A 25,888-nucleotide genomic window follows, 5' to 3' on the forward strand; every position below is an offset into this window, starting at 1 on the left:
GTTTTAAATGATTGTTATTATAATTAAAATTAATATTATTATAATAATATTAAAGGATAAAATATAGATAAAATTTGAAATTTTATCATTATATTTTTATTTGAAAATTTAATCTAATTTATCAAAATCTGTTAATTTAAGATTTTGATTAAATACATGATGGATTTTGATTGAAACGAGAAGTTTTAATGTTTAAAGAAAAACACTAATATCTAAATTTGAAAATGGCACATGTAAAAAACACAACAAATGGTACCTTTTGTCCTACAATTATGAAAGAACAGTGGCAATAAAAAAGTGGGAAAGTTTAGCAATGAAAAAGGCAACGTGGTAGTCTCAAAAAATACGACCTCTCTAAAATTTTCCCACATCATTATCCATCGCATGTCTACCAAAAGGTGGTTTTTTTTATTATTATTTCTAGTGTTTTCCGGAACGTGTCGCTATCTTGTCCGCTTTTTTCAATGACTCACTCAAATCCATCCCCTAGGAGTCTACCTGTATAGGTCAGTGCAGTGGACACCTTACCGGCACAACACTTTTCCTTATTTATTATTTCCACTCACCCATTTATATTTATTTCTTCCCCAATTTCCACAATTTCGTCTTTGCAACAATAAGCAACATTATTATTATCTAAATGTTTTTTAAAGGGAAAACCCCGATATTTTACCTAAATAACCCAAATACAATAATTATTCCCCTAAATAATTTTAATTCAAAAATAATTAACTAAATGATTTAAAATAAATAGCAAATTAGGTAGGGGACTAAATGGCCTTTTTTTTTTAACATAATTATTGTCTAATGATTGTGTCAGGTGTTAAAAAATAAATTTTTAAGTATTGGAGGCTAGATGATTAACACCCTTGTATTTTTTTCGCCCTATATCATATTGGTGTACATTTATATTAGTATTTGAAAAAAAAAATGGGGTGCTAGCATATTGATGGTTAGCACTCTTATACCAAAATTTTAAAAAAATATTTTTTAGTATTGGGACACTGATGGCCAACACTGATGACCGGCACCCTTGTATTAGAATTAAATTTTTGGGTGTTGGAACACTGATGGTTGACACTAGAGGTGCTTATGGGTCGGGTTGAGTTGGGGCTGAGCTCAACTTAAAAATTTCGGCTCATTTTTTGGGCCTGAGCCTTGCTCGAATAGCATTAATTTTTTTATTATTTTTGCAGAGGCCCAAATTTGCCCTGCCCAACAAATTAAAATCAAACTTAAATCCTACTCAATTCACAAACCCAATTACAAAATCAGACCCAAAACTAAGCCCAAATAATAAAAACCCTAGCCCAATACAACTTAAACTTTTTTTAAAAAAAAATAAATACAAAACCCTAGCCATCTTGCCTCCCACTTGCACCTACTCCACCACATTGCCTCCCACTTGCACCTACTCCACCACCTTGTCTCCCACTTGCACCTACACCATCAAATGGAGAAGAGAAATAGAATGATAAGAAATGTATGTAAGATGGCTATAAAAGCAAAACCAAAAGTCCATTGTAAAAAAAATAAAAAAAAAAGGAGAGGAGTAAAGAATTGTATTTTTTAAAGGTTTTTTTGATACAAAAAAAAAGAAGAATGTAAAAGCAAAAGGTTTGCAAGCAAATCTGAAATAAAAAAAGCGAGTATTGAAGAAGAAAAGATTCAAACGTTAAGGTTTTATTTCTTTTTCTTTATTTTCACTTTTTTGTACATATAAACATTTTCTTTTTTCTTTTCTTTCAAAAATAGTATACATATATTTAGATATAAAAAAAAAAAAAAAAAAAATAATACATTTTTTAGGCGACGACACAAAGACGACAGACGGTGTCGGTCCGGCGCAGTCGTAATGACCGGATCATGGCCGAAATGGGGAAAGAGGGAGAGAGTTGAGAGCTTTGTTTTATTTTTTTATTTTATTATTTTTACTATTATTTATATTATTATTATTTCTCATGTATATATTATTATTTATATTATTATTATATTATATATACCATCTCCATATTTATTTATATTATTACTATCATTATTGTTACTTCTATTATTTTTATTTCGACTACTATTATTATATATATATATATATATGTATTATTGTTTGTATTATTATTATTATTATCACCCTATTGTTATTACTTTACTTTTGTATTCTAATATATTATTAATATTACTCATATTTTCATTATTTTTGCTATTACTATTATTATTATATATTAGTGTATATTTTATGTATATATATATTTATATATAGTATTGTTTTTATTACTTTAATTTAATATTTTTATTATATTTGCTTTTGTATTTCTATATTTATTATTATTATTATTATTATTATTATATAGTAGTGTGTATTTCTATTATATACATATATATATTTTTTATATATAGTATTATTATTTACTTTACTTTAATATTATTATTATTATCATTATATCCAACCCAATAATAATTCTTTCATAAAAGTAATATTTCAGATTTGGTAATTGAGACAATCGTGCCCTAACTTCTGGGTTTCGATTTTCTCCTTTAACCTAAATAACGGAATACTCTTTTAAATCGCGACATGAGTTTTGAAAATGCTTATTCTCGAGATACGAGGTGTTGTGCCTAACTTATCGGTATGGCATTTTGTTACCTCGAAATAAGCTTTTTGCAAGCAAATGCAATATTCGGTGTTCGAAAATTCGAGGAAACGTGCCCTAACTTAATGGGTTTCGATTTTCCTCGTTCACCTTAACTAACTGAATAACCTTTTGAAATACACGAATTTTTATATAAAAGGCAAGCTCGCTCTCGAAAATTCAAGATGTCGTGTCCTAACTTACTGGATGTGACATTTTATATTGTGAGACGAGAAGGTCTTTAACATTTGAGCATTTTCTTTACAAAGAGGGATCGTATTTTAAATTCTTTCAAGTTTTCAAATTTTCGACACTAAGACACTAATTAATCAACTAGGTACCAATTTTGGGCGATCGAGGGTGCTAATCCTTCCTCATGCGTAACCGACTCCGAACTCATTTTCGATTTTCGTAGACCAAAATTATCGTTTTAGTAAATCTTAACTTTTATTAAAATGATTAATTTAAGGTGATCCGATCACACCTCATCAAAAAGATTGGTGGCGACTCCTCTATTCGTTTTCATTTCCAAAAATCTAAGTCGATTCCGTTTTTCCAAAAAAATGGTTACGACAATTTTTATATAATTTTTAAATATATATAATACATCAAAAATACTAAAAACATCAAAATAAATATTTCTCAACAAATTAAAAATAAATTTTAAAAAATATGTAGACTTAAATAACACTAATATAAATAAAACTTAACAAGCAAATGCCTCAAAAATAATAAAAAATTAACAATAAAATAAGTTTTATTCAATATCCAAACAAGAACAATAAAATAGTAGCAACATAATAGTAAAATAGTAGTAAAAAAGGGAGAAAACAATAAAAAAAGAACATTAAAAAAAAAGAACAGATTTTTTTGTCTTTTAGTGAATTCGGGCCAGGCCGAGCTAAAAATACCTTACTCGAGGCCCGACCCATTTTTTAAACGGGTCTTATTTTTTTGTCCAAGCCCATTTTTTGGGCCTATATTTTTGCCCAAATCTTCCCACATTTGGAGCGGGCCTTCGGGCCGAGCCGGGTAGCCTGACCCATGATCAGGTCTAGTCGGCATCCCCTTAGTTTATATATATGAAAGCTTTTTAGGTTGTGGTTTGTAATTCGATGGAAAAAAATTTGTTGAGAGTATCATCAAATTGGAATGTTTAGGAGTGTACCATCAAATGGGGATACTGCATTTAGGAGTGTACCATCAAATAGGAATACTGCATTTATGAGTGTGATGTAGTGGATTGCAAATGGGAGTGTTTGGGAGTATACAACCGAATTTTAGGTTGAATTATATACTGTCATGTTTTAACGAAGTTGAATTATATAATGTCACGTAAACTGTAAATGTTATGTCATCAAAGGTCGGATGACTTTCTCCATCATAGATGGCGAACCGTGTAGACCAGTTACAATTAAAAAATATAGCAAGTGAACGTGGTCAAAATTACTAAATGCAATGTAGACCTAATCCAAGCAGAAAACGACTAACTGTGGAGAAATTACTATTCACAATGTTCGTATTATTTTTGTATCTGTAAATAAATTTTAGTATGTATTATTTATTGGTCAAATTTTATATTTTCATATATTAATTTTGTAAAATGTTCAATTATTTTTGGATCAATAAAAATATTTTAGTTAGTATTATTTGTTTTTCGACTTTTATATTTTTGTATATTAGTTTTCTAGAATTTACGTAATAATTTTAGATATGTAAAAATATTTTAGTCCGTATTATTTGTTGGTCAAATTTTATATTTTCGTATATCGCTTTTCTAAAATGTTCGTATTTTTTATCTCGTAAATCAATTTTAGCCTATATTATTTGTTGGTCAAATTTTATATTTTTGTATATCAGTTTTCTAAAATGTTTGTATTTTTTGTATCTGCAAATCAATTTTTGTTCGTATTATTTGTTGGTCAAATTTTATATTTTCGTAAAATAGTTTTCTAGAATTTTCGTATTTTCTTGTATCTATAAATTTATTTTGTTATGTATTATTATTTGTTCGAATTATATTTTTTTACTTAGTATTTTGTATTCATCTATGCAAACAAATAATATGTTAAAAATTCATTTTTCGTTTTGGAAGAATAATTACAAAGTAAATATTTATAAAAAAGGAAATCAAAACCTTCTAGATCCCGGTGACATCCTCAGCCCTGGCATGTAAAGGTCGGGCTACCTCCGTCGACAAAGGCGTGCACCTTGATGAGACATTTAATAGTTGTTTGTCTCAGCCTACAGTTTCCCTACCGGTGTACTTAAGAAAGTGGTGTAATCGTATACCCCATTATCGAGGGTGATAGGGTATTGCGAGATTGGAGGTGTCGAGCCAAAAATATCCTCAATGGTAGGTTGGTCATCATCTAACCATGCTGAAACCTATCATCATGACTTTGATTCCACTACCAGTTCCCCATTTTACCCAATCACTGTCGAAGATGACGATTTTAGGGTAACGATGTCATCTAAGCTTCAACCTTAGCTAACCTTTGCCTAAGGTTCTAACTCATACCGGGCATATGCAATTTTGAACCAATATTTTAAAAAATTACAGAATTATAAATTTAGAAAAATATTTTTAAAATACAAACTGATAAATCTTGAAAAAATACAAACAAACTCTACAAATAAAATATGAACAAATAAATTTTGGAATAATTTTTTTTTACCTATGTACAGAATTTCTCTAAGTCATTCTTTATTCTTATAATCTTTGTGGAAGTTTATTGCAATGTGGTAGATATAATAAATAGACAGGCCTCTACGAAACCCCAAAATGCCTTATCGCAACAAGTAACCCCTTCAATCTATCCGAGATGAGGCAAATGTTGTCTTACTTGATAACGTGCCTTCGGAGATTTCTTAAGAAAAATTCCAACGACTTGAAGGTTTTACCCTCCACAATGGCAAAAGCGATAGGAAGTACATTCCGATTGTCGTCTTTTGCAACCATAATCAGGAGTATTTGCGTGTATTTGTTGTAGAGCTAGGTTCCGTCCACCTACACTAATGACTTGCAGTTAGGGAAGGCCCTAACACGGCTCAAACATCCAAAACAATCAGTGGAAAACTCGTTTCCTCGATTCTATCTTGCCGTTTGGGCCTCTATGCGACAATGCTTACAAATCAATCATTGTATGACGCATCTCAATCACCATACAACTGTTGCATCACCATTTCCTTCGTCCACCATGCCTTCTTGTAGGAAACCCTATATTTGAATTGAGCTTGCATGTCCGTAATAAAGGTCGGTACAGGGATGGTGGGTATGTCTTTCACCAAAGGAATGATGCAGTTGGATATGGTTTTTACATCCAATTTTCAATAGTCTTGCTGTAACACCCTAAAATTTTAAGGTTTGATTGTTAAATTCTGTCATAATTAAATCCCTGTATTTGTGGTTCTATGCTCTGCTTACGTGATTGAGGTTAGGAGTTCGAGTCTCATCTTTAAGAATTTTGTTATTTTAATTTAAGCTAAATACTACCTTTGAATGATACATTTAAGTTTAATTATACGTAAATATATGTCAAGAATGAGCCAGCTGGTTCATTGGTTAAGCTTCTGTATTCTTTTAGGTTCCGTGATTGAATCCCAGAGTATACGATTGGGAAATATTTTTGCTAAACACCGGAAGGTTGGTTGGTGGTTAACTTAAATCATTCTAAATTAATTCAATTGTTCTTTCATTTTTTTTCTTTTCTTTTCCAGTTCTTTGTTTTCTTCCTTTCTTTTTTATCTTTTTGTTTGTTTTATACTTGATTCTGCATTAATTAGGAATTCTTCTATTGCTTGTTATGTCGATTGTGCGATTGTTGTGGAAGTTTCATCGTCATCTCCTTCCATTTCTACAGGTTTCGTCTTGTTATTGCTTATTCTTTCAAAATGGGATTTTGCTCGTTTTACTTGAATGCTCTGTTTAAACGCTCAATTGATTACTTTTTAGACAAGGATCTTACGAGAGACACTCCTTCGTTACATTAGTCCGGTTTCTTCTATTATGTGCAAAGTAAGTGTGCAAAATTGAGTTGGGGTTTTTTCGAAACACTCAACATAATTTTGACGATATGTCGATCTTAGTGATGAATTGATAATGATGGTGTAAGTGATTCTTGGATGGTCGTATTAGGTTCTGGGATCCTCTTATGTCGTTTTTGCTTCAAAACTAATTTAGGTGCGTACTGAAAACCTTATTTTATGCGAATTTCAGTCGTCAAAAAATGTGGTAGTCGACGCCACACAGCTAGGCACATGGGCATGTGCCCAGGCCATGTAACTCACTATTTATAGATTTAGAGCCACATGGGCAAGGTACACGAGCGTGTCTCCCGATCGTGTAACCCTTTGTTTGTGATTTAGGACCACACGACCAGGGACATGTGCATGTACCCAGGTCATATGAGTCACACGGGCAAGGACAAGGGTATATGTCCAGGCCGTGTAACTCACTTTTTATGCTTTAAAACCACACGGGCAGAGGACACAGGCGTGTGTCCAGGCTATGTGGCATATAACTAGGATCCAAAACCTATTTTTGAGGCCGTGAGTGTTGCCCAACACTGATATTGACTTCCCCAATGTATGAATGATCTGATTTTGATGTTCGAGAACTCTCTGATGCTCTGTAATTGATGTATGAATAACATAAATACATGTGTATTCTGATACTTATTCTAATATTGAACTGTATTATCTACTTGTGAAACAATTTAGAATGACTGAATACATATTGTGGAAATTTGTACTCTGCATTTGCATAGATTGGGATATTGCAAAGAAGGAAGTAATCTACTCTGAATTAGTGCCTAAGTCGCAATGCGTATAAATTTGATTCTGGCACTTTGTCACATTTTGATCTAGCAACTAAGCTGCATCTCTGTAAACGTGTTAGACAGACACTCTATGGTGTGTAGGGTTGGTTGGGCATTGAACGCCCTTAACGGTGTGTAGCGGTTGGGGGTAGGAACATCTGCATCTGAATATGATCTGTTTTGCTTATGAAACTGAAATTGCTCTTGCAAATGTAACTGATTTGTCCTAAATCTGAACTGAAATTGCTTCTGTTACCAAACCAAATTTTGAGATTCAGGAATTATCTTATAAATGTGTTCTAATTGACCAAATGTTTTTTACGCATTGAGTTCACATCTCACTTTGTTATTGATTGGATTTCAAGTGGTTCTCAAACTTGAACAGGTCAGCGCCACGGGAGCTCGATCAAGTTTTTATCTATCCTTTAAGTACTACTTTTAGGGATTTCGGTATTCTATGATATTATATTGTTTGGGAAGATTCTATACTTAGTTAACCGTTGTGATTGATATTATATGTTGAATGGTTATTTGGACTATGTTATAAATGTAGAATGTTTAATGTCGATGATGTAATCTTCGGGACTTGGTTTGGACGTCTAGGCCAAGTTTAGGGTGTTACACTTATAACATACGAGTGACTGTGCATGTGTGAGGACCTTCTATTTTTCTCGTTACCTACATCTGAGTCTGCTACATTAATACTGTAATGACCTAAAATTCACGTGCATCGGAAAAGTACATTAACGGGCCTCCGTCTTAGTAAATCGAGTTTGAAAATAATTACTAGAAATATTTATGAGTTTAGCGATGTGTTTAATTAGGTTTAAATTAGGTGAATTTAGCTTAATTTAGAGTAATTAGTAAAAATGACTAAATTGAATAAGGAGTAAAAGTTTAATTATAAATTAGTAGGAAATAATAAGGACCAAATAGGGAATTAAGCCTATTTGGGAAGATGAGGCGACAAAAGGAGTAAAAGTCTAAGATTTTTACGTAGTTATATAGTATAATTTTGACAAGTGGATGATAAAAAAAAATCTCTGAATACTCGAACAAGTCCCGTTCCATTCCACTTTAATATTTGTGTTGGGCTTTGAAAGTCCATTATAGGGACATAATTCTTCAATTATACTATGAATGTTATAATAATTGTAAAATATCCATAAGTTGTCTGATATATCTGGTAATGCCTCGTAGCCCTGTTTCGGCGACGGTTTGGGGTTAAGGGGTGTTACATTTGTTGGTATCAGAGCTATCAGGTTTAGCTGATTCTCGGGCTATATCGAGCTCAAAATTGAGTCTAGAAGTACATGCCACTTTTGAGTCAAAATTGAGTTGGGATTTTTGGATGCTGATCTATTTATTTGTTTTGTTTTATAGATTAAAGATGTCGGATGAAAGAATAAATGATACTGATGAAAAAATGCATACTGGAGAAGAAGAATCTTACGGGTTAGATGAAACTGAATCGGTAACACCTAGTATTAACCCGATAAGAAACCAACCTCCTAGAGCAGAAAGAAGAAATGATAGAGATGATTCTGACACAAATAGAAAAATTGCTGATGCACTACAAAGAATAGTGGAAATTGTTCCTGCTATGACTTCAGTTCCAATTCAAAGACGGGCCTCGATAAAGGAATTGAGAAAGTATGGTGCCAATGAATTTATGGGTCTGAAAGGAGTCGATCCATCTGTAGCTGAAAATTGGATGGAGTCGACTAAAAGAATTTTACAACAATTAGATTGTACCCCCCGAGAGTGTTTGATTTGTGCTGTATCGTTGTTACAATAAGAAGCTTACTTATGGTGGGAATCAGTGGTTCGACATTTACCAGAGAATCAGATAACTTGGGATCTATTTCAAAAAGAGTTTCAAAAGAAATATATCAGAGAAATGTATATCGAAGACAAGAAACAAGAGTTTTTGACGTTACAACAGGGTGACATGTCAGTAATAGACTATGAGAGGGAATTCTCGAGACTAAGTAGATATGCCTCAGAGTTTATTCCAACTGAAGCTGATAGTTGTAAGAGATTTTTACGGGGTCTACGAGATGAGATCAAATTATAGTTGGTATCTCAACGTATTACTGAAATGGTAGACTTGATTGAGCGAGCTAAAATGGTAGAACAAGTGTTGGGCTTTAATAAAAAGACTCAAAGTGTTCAACCAGCTGGGAAGTGTACGGGAACTACCAGTTCGAATCCTCAGCCGGAAAGACTAAAAGAATATCATGGTGGTTGGAGATTCAGTTTTAGATCAGACAGAGGTGGAAGAAGCCGAGAAAAACAAACGACAGTATCTACTGGTAGTATACGAGGTCCACCTCGAGATGTGGACATTCCAGAATGTGGACATTGTGGAAAGAGACATTTGGGTGAATGTTGGAAAGTGACCGGAGGTTGTTTCCGTTGTGGGTCGACGGAGCATTTTGTTAAAGATCGTCCAGAAAAATAAAATGATACTTCACATCACGTAAATCAATATCTCTTGCCGAGGCGAGGTTTAGGTAGAGGTAGTTTGGTTGCGGAGGAGGAGCTGGTAGAAGGAGCGGTGATATTATTACTCGTGATCGAAGCCGATATACCAGCTAGAACTTATGTGGTCAAAACTTCGTGAAGAAGGCGATGCCACGGTGTGTAACAGTATATTTTTACCGTATTACGAGCTGTTTTATGCTTTAATTGATCCCGGATCTTCACATTCTTATATTAATTCAAAATTAATTGAGTTGAGAAAATTAAAATCTGAAATGTCTAGAGTGTCTATTGAGGTGTCAAGTTCGTTGGGGCAAACAATATTAGTGAATCAGGTCTGTCTAAGATACCCGTTGATTATACAGAATAAAACTTTTCCAGTTGACTTGTTGATTATGCCATTTTGGGACTTTGATATAATATTGGGCATGGATTGGTTATCCGAATATAGGATGATTTTGGATTGTTACAAAAAGAGGTTTAGTATTCAGACAAAGGATAGGGACAGAGTTGAAGTAAGTGGCATCCGTACCAGTAATTCGACACGTATCAATTCAGTGATGAAAGCTAATAAATTGCTTCAGCAAGGCTGTTCAGCATATTTGGCATATGTTATTAATTCTGATTCAGTTGGAAGTCAGTGTAGTCAGATCAGGACCGTATGTGAGTTTTTGGATGTATTCCTGAAGAATTGCCGGGCTTACCACCTAACAAAGAGGTTGAATTTGCTATTGAAGTGTATTCGGGTACAACACCAATCTCTATACCTCCGTATCGAATGTCGCCTACTGAGTTGAAAGAGTTGAAGGTGCAGTTACAGGATTTACTAGATCGTAGATTTATTAGACCAAGCATTTCACCCTGGGGAGCTCCAGTGTTGTTTGTTAAAAAGAAAGATGGCTCTATGCGGTTATGCATTGATTATCGACAGTTGAATAAAGTGATGATCAAGAATCGGTATCCGTTTCCTCGTACAGATGATTTGTTTGATCAACTTAAGGGAGCTTTAGTATTTTCAAAAATTGATTTGAGATCCGGGTATTATCAACTAAAGGTGAAGGAAAGTGATGTGCCTAAGACTACCTTTCGTACTCGTTATGGCCATTATGAATTTTTAGTGATGCCGTTTAGGTTGACCAATGCCCCAGCTGCTTTCATGGATTTGATGAATCGCATTTTTCAGCCGTATTTAGATCAGTTTATGGTGATTTTTATTGATGATAGATTGGTATATTCGAATACAGAAGCAGAACATGATCAGCATTTTTTAATAGTTCTACAAGTTTTTGCGAGAGAAACAGTTGTATGGAAAGCTCAATAAATGTGAATTCTGGTTATCAGAGGTTGTATTTCTAGGACATGTAGTATCTGCAGACGGAATTCGGGTTGATTTAAAGAAGATTGAAGCGATTGTCCAATGGAAACCACCCAAGAATGTATCAGAGGTACGCAGTTTTCTCGGTTTAGCTGGGTATTACAGGAGGTTTGTAAATGGATTCTCAAAGATAGCACTACCAATGACTAAACTACTGCAAAAGAATGTTCCTTTTATCTGGGATGATCAGTGCCAGAAGAGTTTTGAGACTTTGAAGCGAATGTTGACAGAGGCACCGGTATTACCATTACCAGAGTCGGGAAAAGATTTTGTCGTGTATAGTGATGCTTCTCTGAGCGGTCTGGGCTGTGTATTGATGCAAGATGGGAAGGTCATAGCTTATGCATCTCGACAATTAAAAACACATGAACGTAATTACCCGACGCACGACTTGGAGCTAGCTGCAGTAATTTTTGCTTTAAAGATTTGGAGGCATTACCTATATGGTGAAAAATGCTACATTTACACGGATCACAAAAGTCTTAAATATCTTCTGTCACAGAAGGAGTTGAATTTAAGACAAAGACGGTGGATCGAACTTCTGAAAGATTATGATTGTATCATAGATTACCACCCGGGAAAGGCGAATGTGGTAGCAGATGCATTGAGTAGAAAAGCAGTGGGGGAATTAAGGGCAATATTTGCTCGACTTAGTATTAATGATGATGGAAGCTTTCTAGCTGAATTAAGGGTTAAGCCGATGATGTTTGATCAGATTAGATTAGCTCAGATGAAAGATGATAGATTATTGAAGAAAAGAGAAATGGTTCAGAATGGTACAACCAAGAGTTTTAGTATTGACGAGTATGATTGTTTGAGGTTTCAAAACCGGGTTTGTGTTCCAGTTACTTCTGAATTAAAAGAGTTAATTCTTCGAGAAGCACATGATAGTGCTTTTGCTTTGTACCCTGGTGGAATGAAGATGTATCGTGATTTACGAGAATTATATTGGTGGCCTGGAATGAAAAGGGACATAGTTGAATATGTTAGTATGTTTGGCATGTCAGTGAGTAAAGGCAGAACATCAAGTTCCTACTGGATTACTACAGCCTATTAGCATTCCTGAGTGGAAATGGGATCGTATTACAATGGATTTTGTTACGGGATTGCCATTTTCGGCAAGTAAAAAGAATGCTATTTGGGTAATTGTTGATTGGCTTACAAAATCAGCTCACTTTATAGCTGTTAAAACAGATTGGTCATTGCAGAAGCTTGCAGAAGTGTATATTCGAGAAATTGTTAGATTACATGGTATTCCGGTGTCAATAATCTCAGATCGAGATCCTCGGTTCACATCGAGATTTTGGAGACAGCTACATGAATCATTGGGTACTCGACTTAACTTTAGTACGGCCTTTCATCCGCAAACAGATGGACAGTCCGAACGGGTAATACAGATATTAGAAGATATGCTTCGGGCTTGTATCGTTGATCTTGAATCAGGTTGGGAACATTATTTTCCATTAGCTGAATTTGTCTATAACAATAGTTTCCAATCTAGTATTCAAATAGCTCCGTATGAAGCATTATATGGTCGAAGGTGTCGATCACCAAGATCTTTGGGCGAAATTGAATGAAAGAAAAATGATTGGGCGAAATTGATTCAAGAAAGAAGAAAGCAGTTGAGAAGATTAAAGATGAGATTGAAAGCGACCTCGATAGGCGTAAATCATATGCAGACTTGAAATGGCGAGACATTGAATATTCTGTTGGTGATAAAGTATTCCTCAAAGTATCACCTTGGAAGAAAGTTTTGAGATTTGGCTGAAAGGGTAAGTTAAGTCCACGTTTTATTGGGCCGTATGAGATTGTGGAAAGAATTGGGCCTGTTGCCTATCGACTAGCTTTACCTCCAGAATTACAGAAAATTCATGATGTTTTCATGTTTCGATGCTCGGAGATATAGATCGATCCTTCCACATTATTCCTACTGAAAATATTGAAATTGGTCTGATTTGACTTATGAAGAAGAGCCGGTTCAGATATTAGCTCGAGAAGTAAAAGAGTTGAGAAATAAACGGGTCCCTCTAGTAAAAGTGTTATGGAGGAGTCATAGTATGGAAGAAGCGACTTGGGAACCGGAAGAAACGATGAGAACACAATATCCTCATCTATTCTCAGGTAAATTTTGAGGACAAAATTTATTAAGGGGGGAGAAATGTAATGACCCAAAATTCACGTGCATCGGAAAAATACATTAACGGGCCTCCGTCTTAGTAAATCGAGTTTGAAAATAATTACTAGAAATATTTATGAGTTTAGCGATGTGTTTAATTAGGTTTAAATTAGGTGAATTTAGCTTAATTTAGAGTAATTAGTAAAAATGACTAAATTGAATAAGGAGTAAAAGTTTAATTATAAATTAGTAGGAAATAATAAGGACCAAATAGGGAATTAAGCCTATTTGGGAAGATGAGGCGTCAAAAGGATTTTTACTTGGTTATATAGTATAATTTTGACAAGTGGATGGTAAAAAAAAAAATCTCTGAATACTCGAACAAGTCCCGTTCCATTCCACTTTAATACTTGTGTTGGGCTTTGAAAGTCCATTATAGGGACATAATTCTTTAATTATACTATGAATGTTATAATAATTGTAAAATATCCATAAGTTGTCTGATATATCCGGTAATGCCTCGTAGCCCTGTTCCGGCGACAGTTTGGGGTTAGGGGGTGTTACACTAATGGCCGGTTAGTAGCATATTTTAAAAAAAAAATTTGGGTGCTAGGACACTGATGGTCAGCACCCTAGTACCAGATTTAAAAAATATATATTCTTGGGGTGTTGGGATATTGATGGTCGGCACCCCTTCAATATATAGATATGTTTTGTTTTCCATTGAGTTTTTTTTTCTTACTTTATCAGTTGAAAATCGAGATTAAGAATATCAATATTTGGTTTGTTGAGGAGGAAGCAAAAATTGTTGAAGACAAATTCTCAAATCCTGTTTGTTTATGTTCATTTCGATAGAGAAATGATAAATACAGCTCAAGTTACGAGAAGCAAATGCTGAGATTGTTTTACAAATTTTTTATTTCAACAGATCCACTCAAGTTCTCAGAAATAGAGTTTGAAGAAGACGATGATGATCTAGGGACAATGATAGCAATTTATTGCCCTGTGAGATGGATAATCCTAGCTCGACTGAATTGTTCGCAGAGATAGCTGAACCAGAACCTGCTCAAGCTGTAATTTTAGTAAGTCAACATTTTGGAATTGATTTTGATTTTAATGTCTACTAGGAAGATTAGTCGGGTTGTGGAAGGTCACTACAAACTCTTGAAAATCCAAACTATGGTGGATGTTCGTATAACATCCCAATCCCGTGTCCTCATCTAGAAATTCATCTAGAGATGTTGGCCACCATAGAAGATGGTGATGAATGGTCTGATAATGAAGAGCAGTCCCACCATGATTGTAAAGATTTCAGTGAGCCCGATTTGGATGACATCCCTAAAGACATAGATGATGAAAGTGCAGTGGAGGGTGAAGATGTACTCCCTCATTCGGCTAGGAATACAAGATTTGGTATAGTTATCCGTAATAATCCAATGGCCTTCACGATTAATGTAGATCTTGATGTGGCGCTTGCACGTTAGTTCATTGAAGATCCAAATATATTTCAAGCTTATCTACTAGATGAAGATTTGAACGTTGAAGAGTAGTTAGTAGGACAACAATTCGATAACAAGAAAGACTGTTTACATGCAATAAAGCATTACAGCTTGAAGCTGTTTGTCGACTACAAAGTCACGAAGTGAATGTAATTTTTATATGTTGGAGAATGTTGGAAAGCCTCAAGTGGCTGTAATTGGTGTGTTTGAGCTGTATTTGTAACACCCCCTAACCCCAAACTGTCGCCGGAACAGGGCTACGAGGCATTACCGGATATATCAGACAACTTATGGATATTTTACAATTATTATAACATTCATAGTATAATTAAAGAATTATGTCCCTATAATGGACTTTCAAAGCCCAACACAAGTATTAAAGTGGAATGGAACGGGACTTGTTCGAGTATTCAGAGATTTTTTTTTACCATCCACTTGTCAAAATTATACTATATAACCAAGTAAAAATCTTAGATTTTTACTCCTTTTGCCGCCTCATCTTCCCAAATAGGCTTAATTCCCTATTTGGTCCTTATTATTTCCTACTAATTTATAATTAAACTTTTACTCCTTATTCAATTTAGTCATTTTTACTAATTACTCTAAATTAAGCTAAATTCACCTAATTTAAACCTAATTAAACACATCGCTAAACTCATAAATATTTCTAGTAATTATTTTCGAACTCGATTTACTAAGACGGAGGCCTATTAATGTACTTTTCTGATGCAAGTGAATTTTGGGTCATTACAATTAGTGTCCTAGCACCCAAATTTTTTTTATTTTAAAAGGGGTATTAGTATGCCAGCACACCAAAACTTTTTTTAATCTAATAAAAAGGTGTCGACCATCAGTGTGCCAACACCCCGAATTTTTTTTTCAAATATTAGTATAAACGTATATCAGTATGATACAGGATGAAAAAAAATAAAAGGGTGCTGGCCATCTAGTATCCAACACCAAAAAATTATTTTTTTAACACCTGACACAATCATTGAAAAATAGGTGATGCCAACCATTTAGTCCCTCTACCCAATTTTACTGTTCATTTTAAGTCATTTGGGTGATTATTTTTTAACCAATATTATTTATGTAAATAATTATTTTTTTGGGTCATTTGGGTAAAATAGTCGAAAACTTGAACAGTTTTATTAGTGAGTCTATGCATCTACAGGACAAGGATTGAAAGAATGCTTTAAGATTAAAGCAATCTTTAACAAGCAAACCAAATCATTAAGGCTAATCGAAACCCTCGACAAGCATGTCAAACACTATGATTATCAATCTCAATCAACACTTCATCAAAACCCTACTCATATAACGAAGATAGAGGGTCCCGAATTGTCATGATCTTAGCCAGACCAAGGTCCATCAGCTGATGCCAAAAAATTGGAGACGCCGCGAACAATGATTTCCTTAGAGTTACAAATAATAGCAACCCACTCAGTGGCTGTAACAGCCTATTTTTTAATAGTGCCGGAAACAGTGGTTTCTGGGCCAGAAATTCTATAAATAAGTTCGTAAATATTATAATAATATTTACGAGTCAAGTATGGTTGTAAAAAGGTTTTTGATATGGTAATTTTTGTTATATAAATGATTAATTAAGTTCAAGTGGTTAGTCTTTAAAGTCAAGTGGTTTTAGAAAATGAGGTATCGGGACATCATTTCTGTAAACCGAGCCATAAATATTTTTATAAATATTTAAAAAGCTTTATTAAGGTTTTATAAAAGTTTCGTTAAGAAATTTTAATGTTTAGATAGTTAATTAATTAAAAAGGACTAAATCATAAAAAGTGTAAAATTTGATCACTGTTAGATTTGAGTGATTAAATGGCTTAGTGAATGAAGGTAAAGGGATTTTATTGGTAATTAAACCATTTAAGAATTTAGTGGATGGTTTTGGGTAACTAAAAGCTTGAAATTTGGTTGATTTTTTTCAATGGACAAAATGGTAATTTCATAATTAAAATAATTAAAAGAAACAAATGGCCTAAATGCTATCATCTTTTTGGTTTTCTAAGAACACAACAGAAAACAACATGGATTTAGGGATGAAGCTTTCAACCTTGGTGAATTTCATGCATGGTATGTGATTTTTCACCCATTTCTAATCATTTTTATATTTTTGATATATTTGCAACTAGGTTCAGCTAACTCGTGCCTTCGTTTTTGAAACTATTAAAAATTTTGAATGTTTCCATTGATGAATATTTGTGAATTTAGATGTTAAATGATGAATTTTAAGTGTTGATTAGTATTTAAAGTATTTTGTTAAATGATTTTGATGAATTTACCGATTAGGGACTAAATTGTTGAAATAGTGATAGTTCAAGGACTTGATGTAAAATTGCTGCAAAAATGGTTGCTATCAATATTCGACTGGCATGGTTTGCAATAAAAATGGTTAATTTTCATGTTTTAGGCTTAGGGACTAAATTGAATAAAGATAAAATGTTAGGGGCAATTTTGTAAAAATGTCAAAAATGACTAAATTGCATAAAATAAATTTTTTTACTATCTAAATAATGAATTAAATGAAATCCTTAATTTAGATCAAGAACGAGTGGAAAATAGAGGATAAGAGAAAATTACTAAATAGCCCATGTACTTAGTTATTTCTACAATTTAGTTAGGTAAGTTCGTAGGTATAGAATTTTACATACCTATATACATAATGTTATTACTGATTTATGAATGTATATATTTATATATGATGTTTAAAATACGAGTTGGAACTCGAAATATTATAATATAAAGTGAGAAAGGATTTATTAGAAAACTATTGAATACTTATGAAATATGAGATATGCGGTTTCAAAATGATTATGAATTGTTACAGCATGTGTATTGAGAAATATGAAAGTGATTAATGTATTATGTCAATCTTTGTGATGGTACATTGACAGTATGAATATATGTATTGATATTATATTATGTGTACGAAAACGATGAAGTTCCCTTGAATGATAAATATGTTTAAAGGAAATGGATTACATGAAATGCCTGGTTGAACGTAGTAATCACTAGGATATGATTGGCATGCCAATAGAGTTAGAATGCACGCTTGTACGGGGTTTACACTTCGGTGCCCCTGTTTGCAGTTTGGTGCCCCTGTATACACTTCGGTATTCATATTCGCACTTCGGTGCCCTTGTCATGCATTTATAATGCCTTTGGTGTGGTGTAGTTACCCAAGTATCCGAGTCAAGTTACTAGTTCGTCGGGCTAACTATGAATGGAATTTACAAAATTATTTTAGTGTTAAAGGCTAACGTATAGTCAATATATTAGTAAATGTTAAATGTTCAATGAATTACTTGATCATATGTGAGTATTATTATATTGATGATTATTCAGTTAAATATATATGCTTATATACATGTATGAATGAGTTTGGATTGAGTTGTCATAGTACAAGAGGCATACGATGAATCATTTTCAATACTAAGCCTATAAGTACTTCGTAAATGTATAACATGTATGATTAATTTACTCATTTAGCATTAATCTTGTTTAGTGAAAGTAAGTGATTCCAGAATGATATATTTATAGGAAAGTTTGAGACGAATGATGAATTATAGAATGATTATTAGTTAGATGTGAAAGAGTTATGTTTAAATGCATTAGCTTGTGGTTATGGTTGATGTTTATGCTTATGTCTTGTGTGTTATGGAAATAAAACGGGTGAGAATAGATATTGAAATGATAAGTTCGTAGATGAGACGAAATATGATGAAATAAAAAGGATTTTTGAGTTAAATAACTTACTTGTAAGGAAGGAATTTACTTATGATATTTGTGAGTTTACTTATGTCAGGAATAAATACATTAATTCATGAATTTATAACACAATTAAGCTTATGCTAAGCAAATGGAATGGTAAGTAAGTAAATGAAATGATTCATCGTTTTAAGAAAAGGTTGATGATTATGTAATTCAGCTTATAAGACCTTACTATGTTATAAATGGAAAATATTCAAGATGTTAATGAACCTATTCATTTGTGAGTTGATAGTTATATAGTTTGATAATTCTTGAGGCACTGGTATAGGTTTATTTATGACTTATAAAGTTCATATTTAAAATGGAATATTATGATTAAAGTTTATATGAGCTTACTAAGCATTCATTGCTTATGTGGTTATCTTTCTCTTACTTTATAGATTATCAGAAGTTTGATCGGGTTAGAAGCTAGTCGGAGATCCATCATACTATCCAACGATTATATCGGTATATTTTGATGTTTTGGTCATGGTTATAATGGCATGTATAGGTGGACGTATGTCTAATGTTTAATTGATGTTTATGGCATGTAACATTGCTTTGGATTTGTGGTACTTATGGCATTTTGATGCCTTGTTGGTGGTTGTTATATGGTTAAACTGATGCATGTTTGGAATGACCATATTTGGTATGTTTATAACATGGCCAAGATGGATTATGCTTTGAGATAGTTATGAACTATAGGAAGTGATATAAATGTAGTCAAATACAGTAAATTTGGTATGAAAATAGGTTAGGTGTGATTGGTTGATGAATGGATAAATATGCACATGTTTTGATAGGTTTGATAAATTGTGATTGAGGTGCCTTTTGGCATATTGGTTGTATTGACACTTGGAATAAAGATTTGGTCATTTTATGCATGATTTGGGCATGCTTTAAGGCTTTGTGTATTTATGCAAGTGGCTTGTAGGTTTATGTTTTAAAGGGTGAGAGAAATTGCTTATTTTGTCCATTTTCTTATCCACACAGTCGTGTGTCCCCTGTAGGTTTTCAAGGTTGCATTTCGAAGGTTACACGGCCTAGCACATGGGCTGGGACACGGTCATGTGTCCCTAATTTGATTGTTACACGGCCTGAGACATGGGCGTGTATCTCAGTTGTGTGAGTCACACGGCCTAGCTACATAGCCGCGTGACCCCTGCAGTTTTAATTTTTTAAAATTTTTCCTTAAGGTTTCATATGTTTTTTATTTAGTCCCAAATGTTTCTAAAGTATTTCTAAGGCCTCGAGGGCTCAAAAAAGGGACGATATGCATGTCTTTGATTGTATTATGCCATGTCTTGTGAAATGTTTGGAAATGAATGTTTTAAATTACTTTTTTTACGGTAATACTCTGTAACCTTATTCCAGCGACGGATACGGGGTTAAAGGTGTTACAGTGGCCCTTTCGCTGTAAAAAAATAGTAGCATCAATGTTACACATAAGTTGTCTAGCTAGTGGCCACGACCAGACAGAAGCAGCAACTGGGGAAGATGACTCACCAACTGCACCATGTCCAGCGTCTGACATGCAGCCTACCACTCAAGCAAGTAAGAATCAATAAACAACAACACCCGAACAACAGCTACCTAACCTTTTTTCCAAACTAAAAGGTTATGATAGTAGCTTAAGCCCCACAGCGCTTGACGGCAACCAACATCATTGGTATTTGCCTGATTCAGTAGGAAACAATAAAGTCAGAAATAGAAGTATGGGAGCAATAAATGCTGGCCAATTGCTAGACTTCACAAGCAAAACTATAGCCCAAAAAGACATGCCCTATGTCCTTCAGTTGATCGCATCAAATGTAATCATTGAGCAAACTAGTTCCCTTAGTAATTAATGTTGCTTTACAAGACACAAAACCACGCAAACACTGCCACACGAACTCTTTAACATTTGACGGTATCGAGCTGCCCTACAAACGTAACCAATGTCCTACCATGTTACTATCGATAATACTCATAAAGGAGTTTATCACAAGTTTATAACCACAGCTGAGCTTATACATACCACCCGGATCAAAATGCAATATTTGACAATCCTATTGTCGACTAAAACAGATTGGCATACTCAGTAAGCAACATAGGGGATAGGGGACAAAAAGCCCATCGACTACATCAACATTCTATACGTGCTCATTGGCATGCACTAACTCGCTAACCTTCGTATGCTCAAAGCCCGAAAGCGACACCAAATTAATGTAAAATTTAGCGTCATTACAAATCCACGAATCTTTAAACCCAGCCACCATGTCACGCATCCCTACATGCCACCAAACACCCTTGGCAAACAAGTATAGATACTCCTCCAAACAAAATGAGGATTAGTATCTTCATCAACGTCAAGAAACCCCATATAAGGGAGTATTTGGCTTTGAGCATCTAAAATTCTTAAAGCTCTGATATATTTTGTATAAACCTGGTCATAAAACAAGTTAGATTAGGTTGGGACAAGCTTATAAATAGTATTAATATAATATATTTATTTAAAGGAATGTGATTTTGTGTTCAGAAATTTTCTTTAGAATTGGATTTTCAAGTTTTTCTTATAGTGTTTTAAAATAATTTGAATTTTTTTCTCTTACATAAAGATATATTTATTATGTTTTCCTTTCTAATAAACCTAATTCAACCTTCATTATTTCTTCACTATCTAAAACCACTTTATTATATTTCTCAATTTCAATATAAAATTTATAATTTTTCTCCTTGAATATCCTTTTTTTTCTATATAAACCTAAATTTATTTCTCTATACATGACAACATGTCATGGGATTAACAAGATTATTTGACAAATTAGAAATTATTTTTTTCATTCAATAATTTCAATAAAAAGATTTTTCCTAAACAAAATAGCTATAAACATTAACAATTTTAAAATGATTCATTTTGAAAAAAAATATTTTAATTTTAAAATTTTCTCATTGAAAACAAAGTAAGAGTGCAACATTTTCAATAAAATAATTAAAATAAAATAAATAAGTGATTTAATATTAAATTATTATTATGAAAAAATTTGATTAATATTAAAAATGTATATTAACAAAACTTTAAATTTAATGATAGAAAATTTTAAATAAAAATAAATTGTTCTACATTGACTTTATGAATATTGTTTACATTCATTATTGCTTTATATTACTCGACGTTGCTACACTGTAATTTTTTTACTAATAATTATTATATAATACTATATAATACATTAATTTATTTATTAACATAATTTTAGTATGTCTATAAGACATATATATATATATATATATATATATATATATGATATTTATATATACATGATTTTGGTGTATATATTTATATGGTATAAATAATAGATATAATTCTTAATTTCATCCTTCTACTTTACTAAGTGCCTCCTTACTTTAAATTTTCAAATTTTGATCCTCATACTTTATGGAAACAAATAAATGAGTCCAATTGATAATGTTAATGAACCTTACTATTAAATTGTTTATCTAAAATTAATGGATCAACAATTTATATGTAATGAATTAACATAAAACAATATTTCAACAATTTATATGTAATAAACTAACAAACTCATTAAATATGACTCCTATTTTCAGTCAAATTTAAAAAATAATTTTTTAGTTAAACTCTGTTTACTTGTTTCAATCAAACACTGATTAGTTTAGATTATTTTATTATTATTTGATCTATGAATTTAGCCTATAAATAGGCTCTTTTACAACCTTAGAAAATATATCCATTAGAGATTAGAACTCATAACACATTTAGAGAATTTTGTGTTTACGTTTTGTGGGTTCTTTGTTTTCGGGTTTTCGAAGTTTAGTTTCATATCCATCTTTTGTACTCTTCGTTCTTTTGCTATTATAGTAAAATTATCTTTGCCCGTGATTTTTTATCCTCTTTGGAGGGGTTTTTCCATGTTAAATTTGTGTGTTCAATTTCTCAATTTATTCTGTTATTTTCTTGTTCGTTGCTTAATCGGGTCGAAATCCTAACAAGTGGTATCAGAGCTAGTTCAGTTTTCATAGATCAGTCCGTTCAGAGATGGTAGCAACAAGATTTGAAATTAAGAAGTTCGATGGTGAGACAAATTTCAATCTGTGGCAAGTTCAGATGATGGCAATTCTAGTTCAATCCGGTTTGAAAAAGGTTGTTACTGGGAAAAAGCCTGAGAATCTAAATAAAATAGAATAGGAAGAGCTTGATGAAAAGGCTTTGTCTGTAATCCAGTTGTGCCTCGCGAATACGGTATTGCAGGAGGTATTGATGGAGAAGACCTCATCCACCTTGTGGAAAAGGTTAGAAACTCCTTATGCGACTAAGTCTCTAGCTAATCGTTTAGTGTTGAAACAACGTCTATTTATGTTTCGCATGAACGAAGGTGAGCTTCTTAGAGATCACATCAGTCAATTTATTACTCTTTTAAATAATTTAAAGAATGTTGATGTTCATATTGACGATGAAGATCAGACTATGCTATTATTGTGCTCTTTACCCCCTTCATACAAGTCTTTCGGGGAGACCCTAATTTATGGCAGAGACAAACTCTCGTTCGAAGATGTGAAGGGTCATTTGTTGAGTAGAGACAAACTCGACAATGAGCTTCATTTGGATAGCAAGACAGATAGGCAAGCTTTCGTTTTGGTAGCATCAAAGAAACGAGATAAAAGGTGTCGCTATTGTAAAAAGTTAGGTCACGTCAAAGCAGATTGTTATAAACGGCGAAATAAAAAAGCTGCTGAGAGTAACGAGGAAGATGTAGCTGGTGCTAATTTGGCCAATGAAAATGGTGATGATTTCTTGTTAGTTTCAACAAGCGATAATACGAAGCTCACGTCCGAGTGGATCCTAGATTCAGGATGTTCTTTCCATATGTGTCCCACTAGAGAATGGTTCTCCACATACAGTTTGATTGAAGGTGGAGTTGTGCGCATGGGAAACGATTCATCTAGTAAGGTAATTGGTATTGGTACTGTTAAAATTAAGATGCACGATGGGACGATTAGGACACTCTCAGATGTTAGGTATGTACCTGATTTACGAAAGAATCTCATCTCCTTAAGTATTTTAGACTTGAAAGGATGCAAAATCAACATCGAGTCGAGCGGCATTAAAGTATCTCGTGGATCTCTCGTTTTGTTAAAAGGTAAAAGAACCGACAGTCTTTATATACTGGAAGGTTATACAGTGACCGGTGAAATCGGACATCCCTCGTCTGTTACGGAGTTGAAGTCAACTTGTTTGGAGTGGAGGCAACTTGGCCATAGGAGGGAAAAAGGTATGACTGTTTCGTTGAAGAGAGGTTCTCTTTTGGATGCAGGTTTTGAAAAGTTAGGGTACTGTGTTCATAAAAATCAGACCCGGGTTGGTTTTGATTTGGCAGTGTACAAGTCGAAGGCTAGAAGTCTTCCAGTTTCTAAGCACAAATTCGACTTAGTTAATTCCCTGCATAGTTCAAGATAGGCTCATGACAGGCTTTGGCAAAGATGGCGTTGTGGAAATATGAGTCAAGGTGGAGATTTGTTAAATATGACTCATATTTTCAGTCAAATTTGAAAAATAATCTTTCAGTTAAACTATGTTTACTTGTTTTAATCAAACACTGATTAGTTTAGATTATTTTATTATTATTTGATCTATGAATTTAGCCTATAAATAGGCTCTTTTACAACCTTAGAAAATATATCCATTAGAGATTAGAACTCATAATACATTTAGAGAATTTTGTGTTTACGTTTTGTGGGTTTTTTGTTTTCGGGTTTTTGGGGTTTAGTTTTATTTCCATATTTTGTACTCTTCGTTCTTTTGCCATTATAGTAAAATTATCTTTGCCCATGGTTTTTTATCCTATTTGGAGGGGTTTTTCCACGTTAAATTTGTGTGTTCAATTTCTTAATTTATTCCGCTATTTTCTTGTTCGTTGCTTAATCGGATCGAAATCCTAACAAAACCCAATCATTAAAATTCATGTATTTGCCAACAACTAGAATAACTTCTTAGTTATCCTAAAATATTGTCACCAAATTCTAACAAATTCATGTAACAAACATTAATTTTTGAATTTGGGATTCATAATTTTAAAAATGAAATTTAGTAACCTAAAAACAAGTTATGGATAAAATCATATCAAATATTTAAGAAAATTAAAGTTAAAATTTCAATTTAATTCATAAATTAATAATCTTACACAACATTAACAAATATATTCGACAATCAAATTGGTCAAACCACGATTTTCTATTCAACTGGTTGATTGCCAATTCAATCATGAAAAATAATTTTTAAACATTCTTGAAAGTTCAAAAGAAAATTAACAAACACAAATAAAAATATTAAAAATATAAACATTCATTTTATAAATTAGAGCAACAAAATTAAATATTTAAACTAGAATTAACCCATTTTAAACACAAATAAAAATATTAAAAATATAAACATTCATTTTATAAATTATAGCAACAAAATTAAATATTTAAACTAGCATTAACCCATTTTAAATAGTTTTTAATTGGTTCTATCTATTTTTAGCAGTTCAACCGATTTTTATTGATTTTGGTATCGGATGAATCGACTGGCCATCAATTCTTGGTTCAATCAACAATATAGTTCGGCGACAACTATGAGCTAGTGATCATATGCATACATATATACTCTATACTTATATAAAACCTATGACTGAGATAACAGGATATCAACTCAGTTGGAATTAACTCAGCTGCAAATGACAGAAATAACTTTATTCAATTTTAGCACATATATATAAAGAGAGAGAAATTTTATTTACAATAAAATTTAAATATTTGAGCTTTTATTTTTAAAATTCATACTTATTTCATATGCATGCATATCTATATTTAAATTAGTGATAATATGCACATGTATCTATATATGAACTAACTAAACTCTAATTTCCAAACAAAGAAGTTCATGGGTTGGGTTGGATTAGACCTATGTAGTGATGTTAGTACACTTTATGTTTATCCAATCTCGACTCAACTTGAAATATTGGTCTCAAATTTTGCCCCATATTTGAAATGGATAACCCAAGCTCATTTTAGCCTATCCATTTTTTTAATATATTATTTTTCTTTTATTATTATTTTGTTAATTTCTTTTATAAAATTTTAAACATTGATAACTTAACATATAATTTAATATTTATGTTATAGTATTATATATTTAATTTAATTTTATATAAACTACATGCAAT

The sequence above is a fragment of the Gossypium arboreum genome, chromosome 8 (genome assembly GCF_025698485.1).
Source record: "Gossypium arboreum isolate Shixiya-1 chromosome 8, ASM2569848v2, whole genome shotgun sequence".
Classification (NCBI taxonomy): domain Eukaryota; kingdom Viridiplantae; phylum Streptophyta; class Magnoliopsida; order Malvales; family Malvaceae; genus Gossypium; species Gossypium arboreum.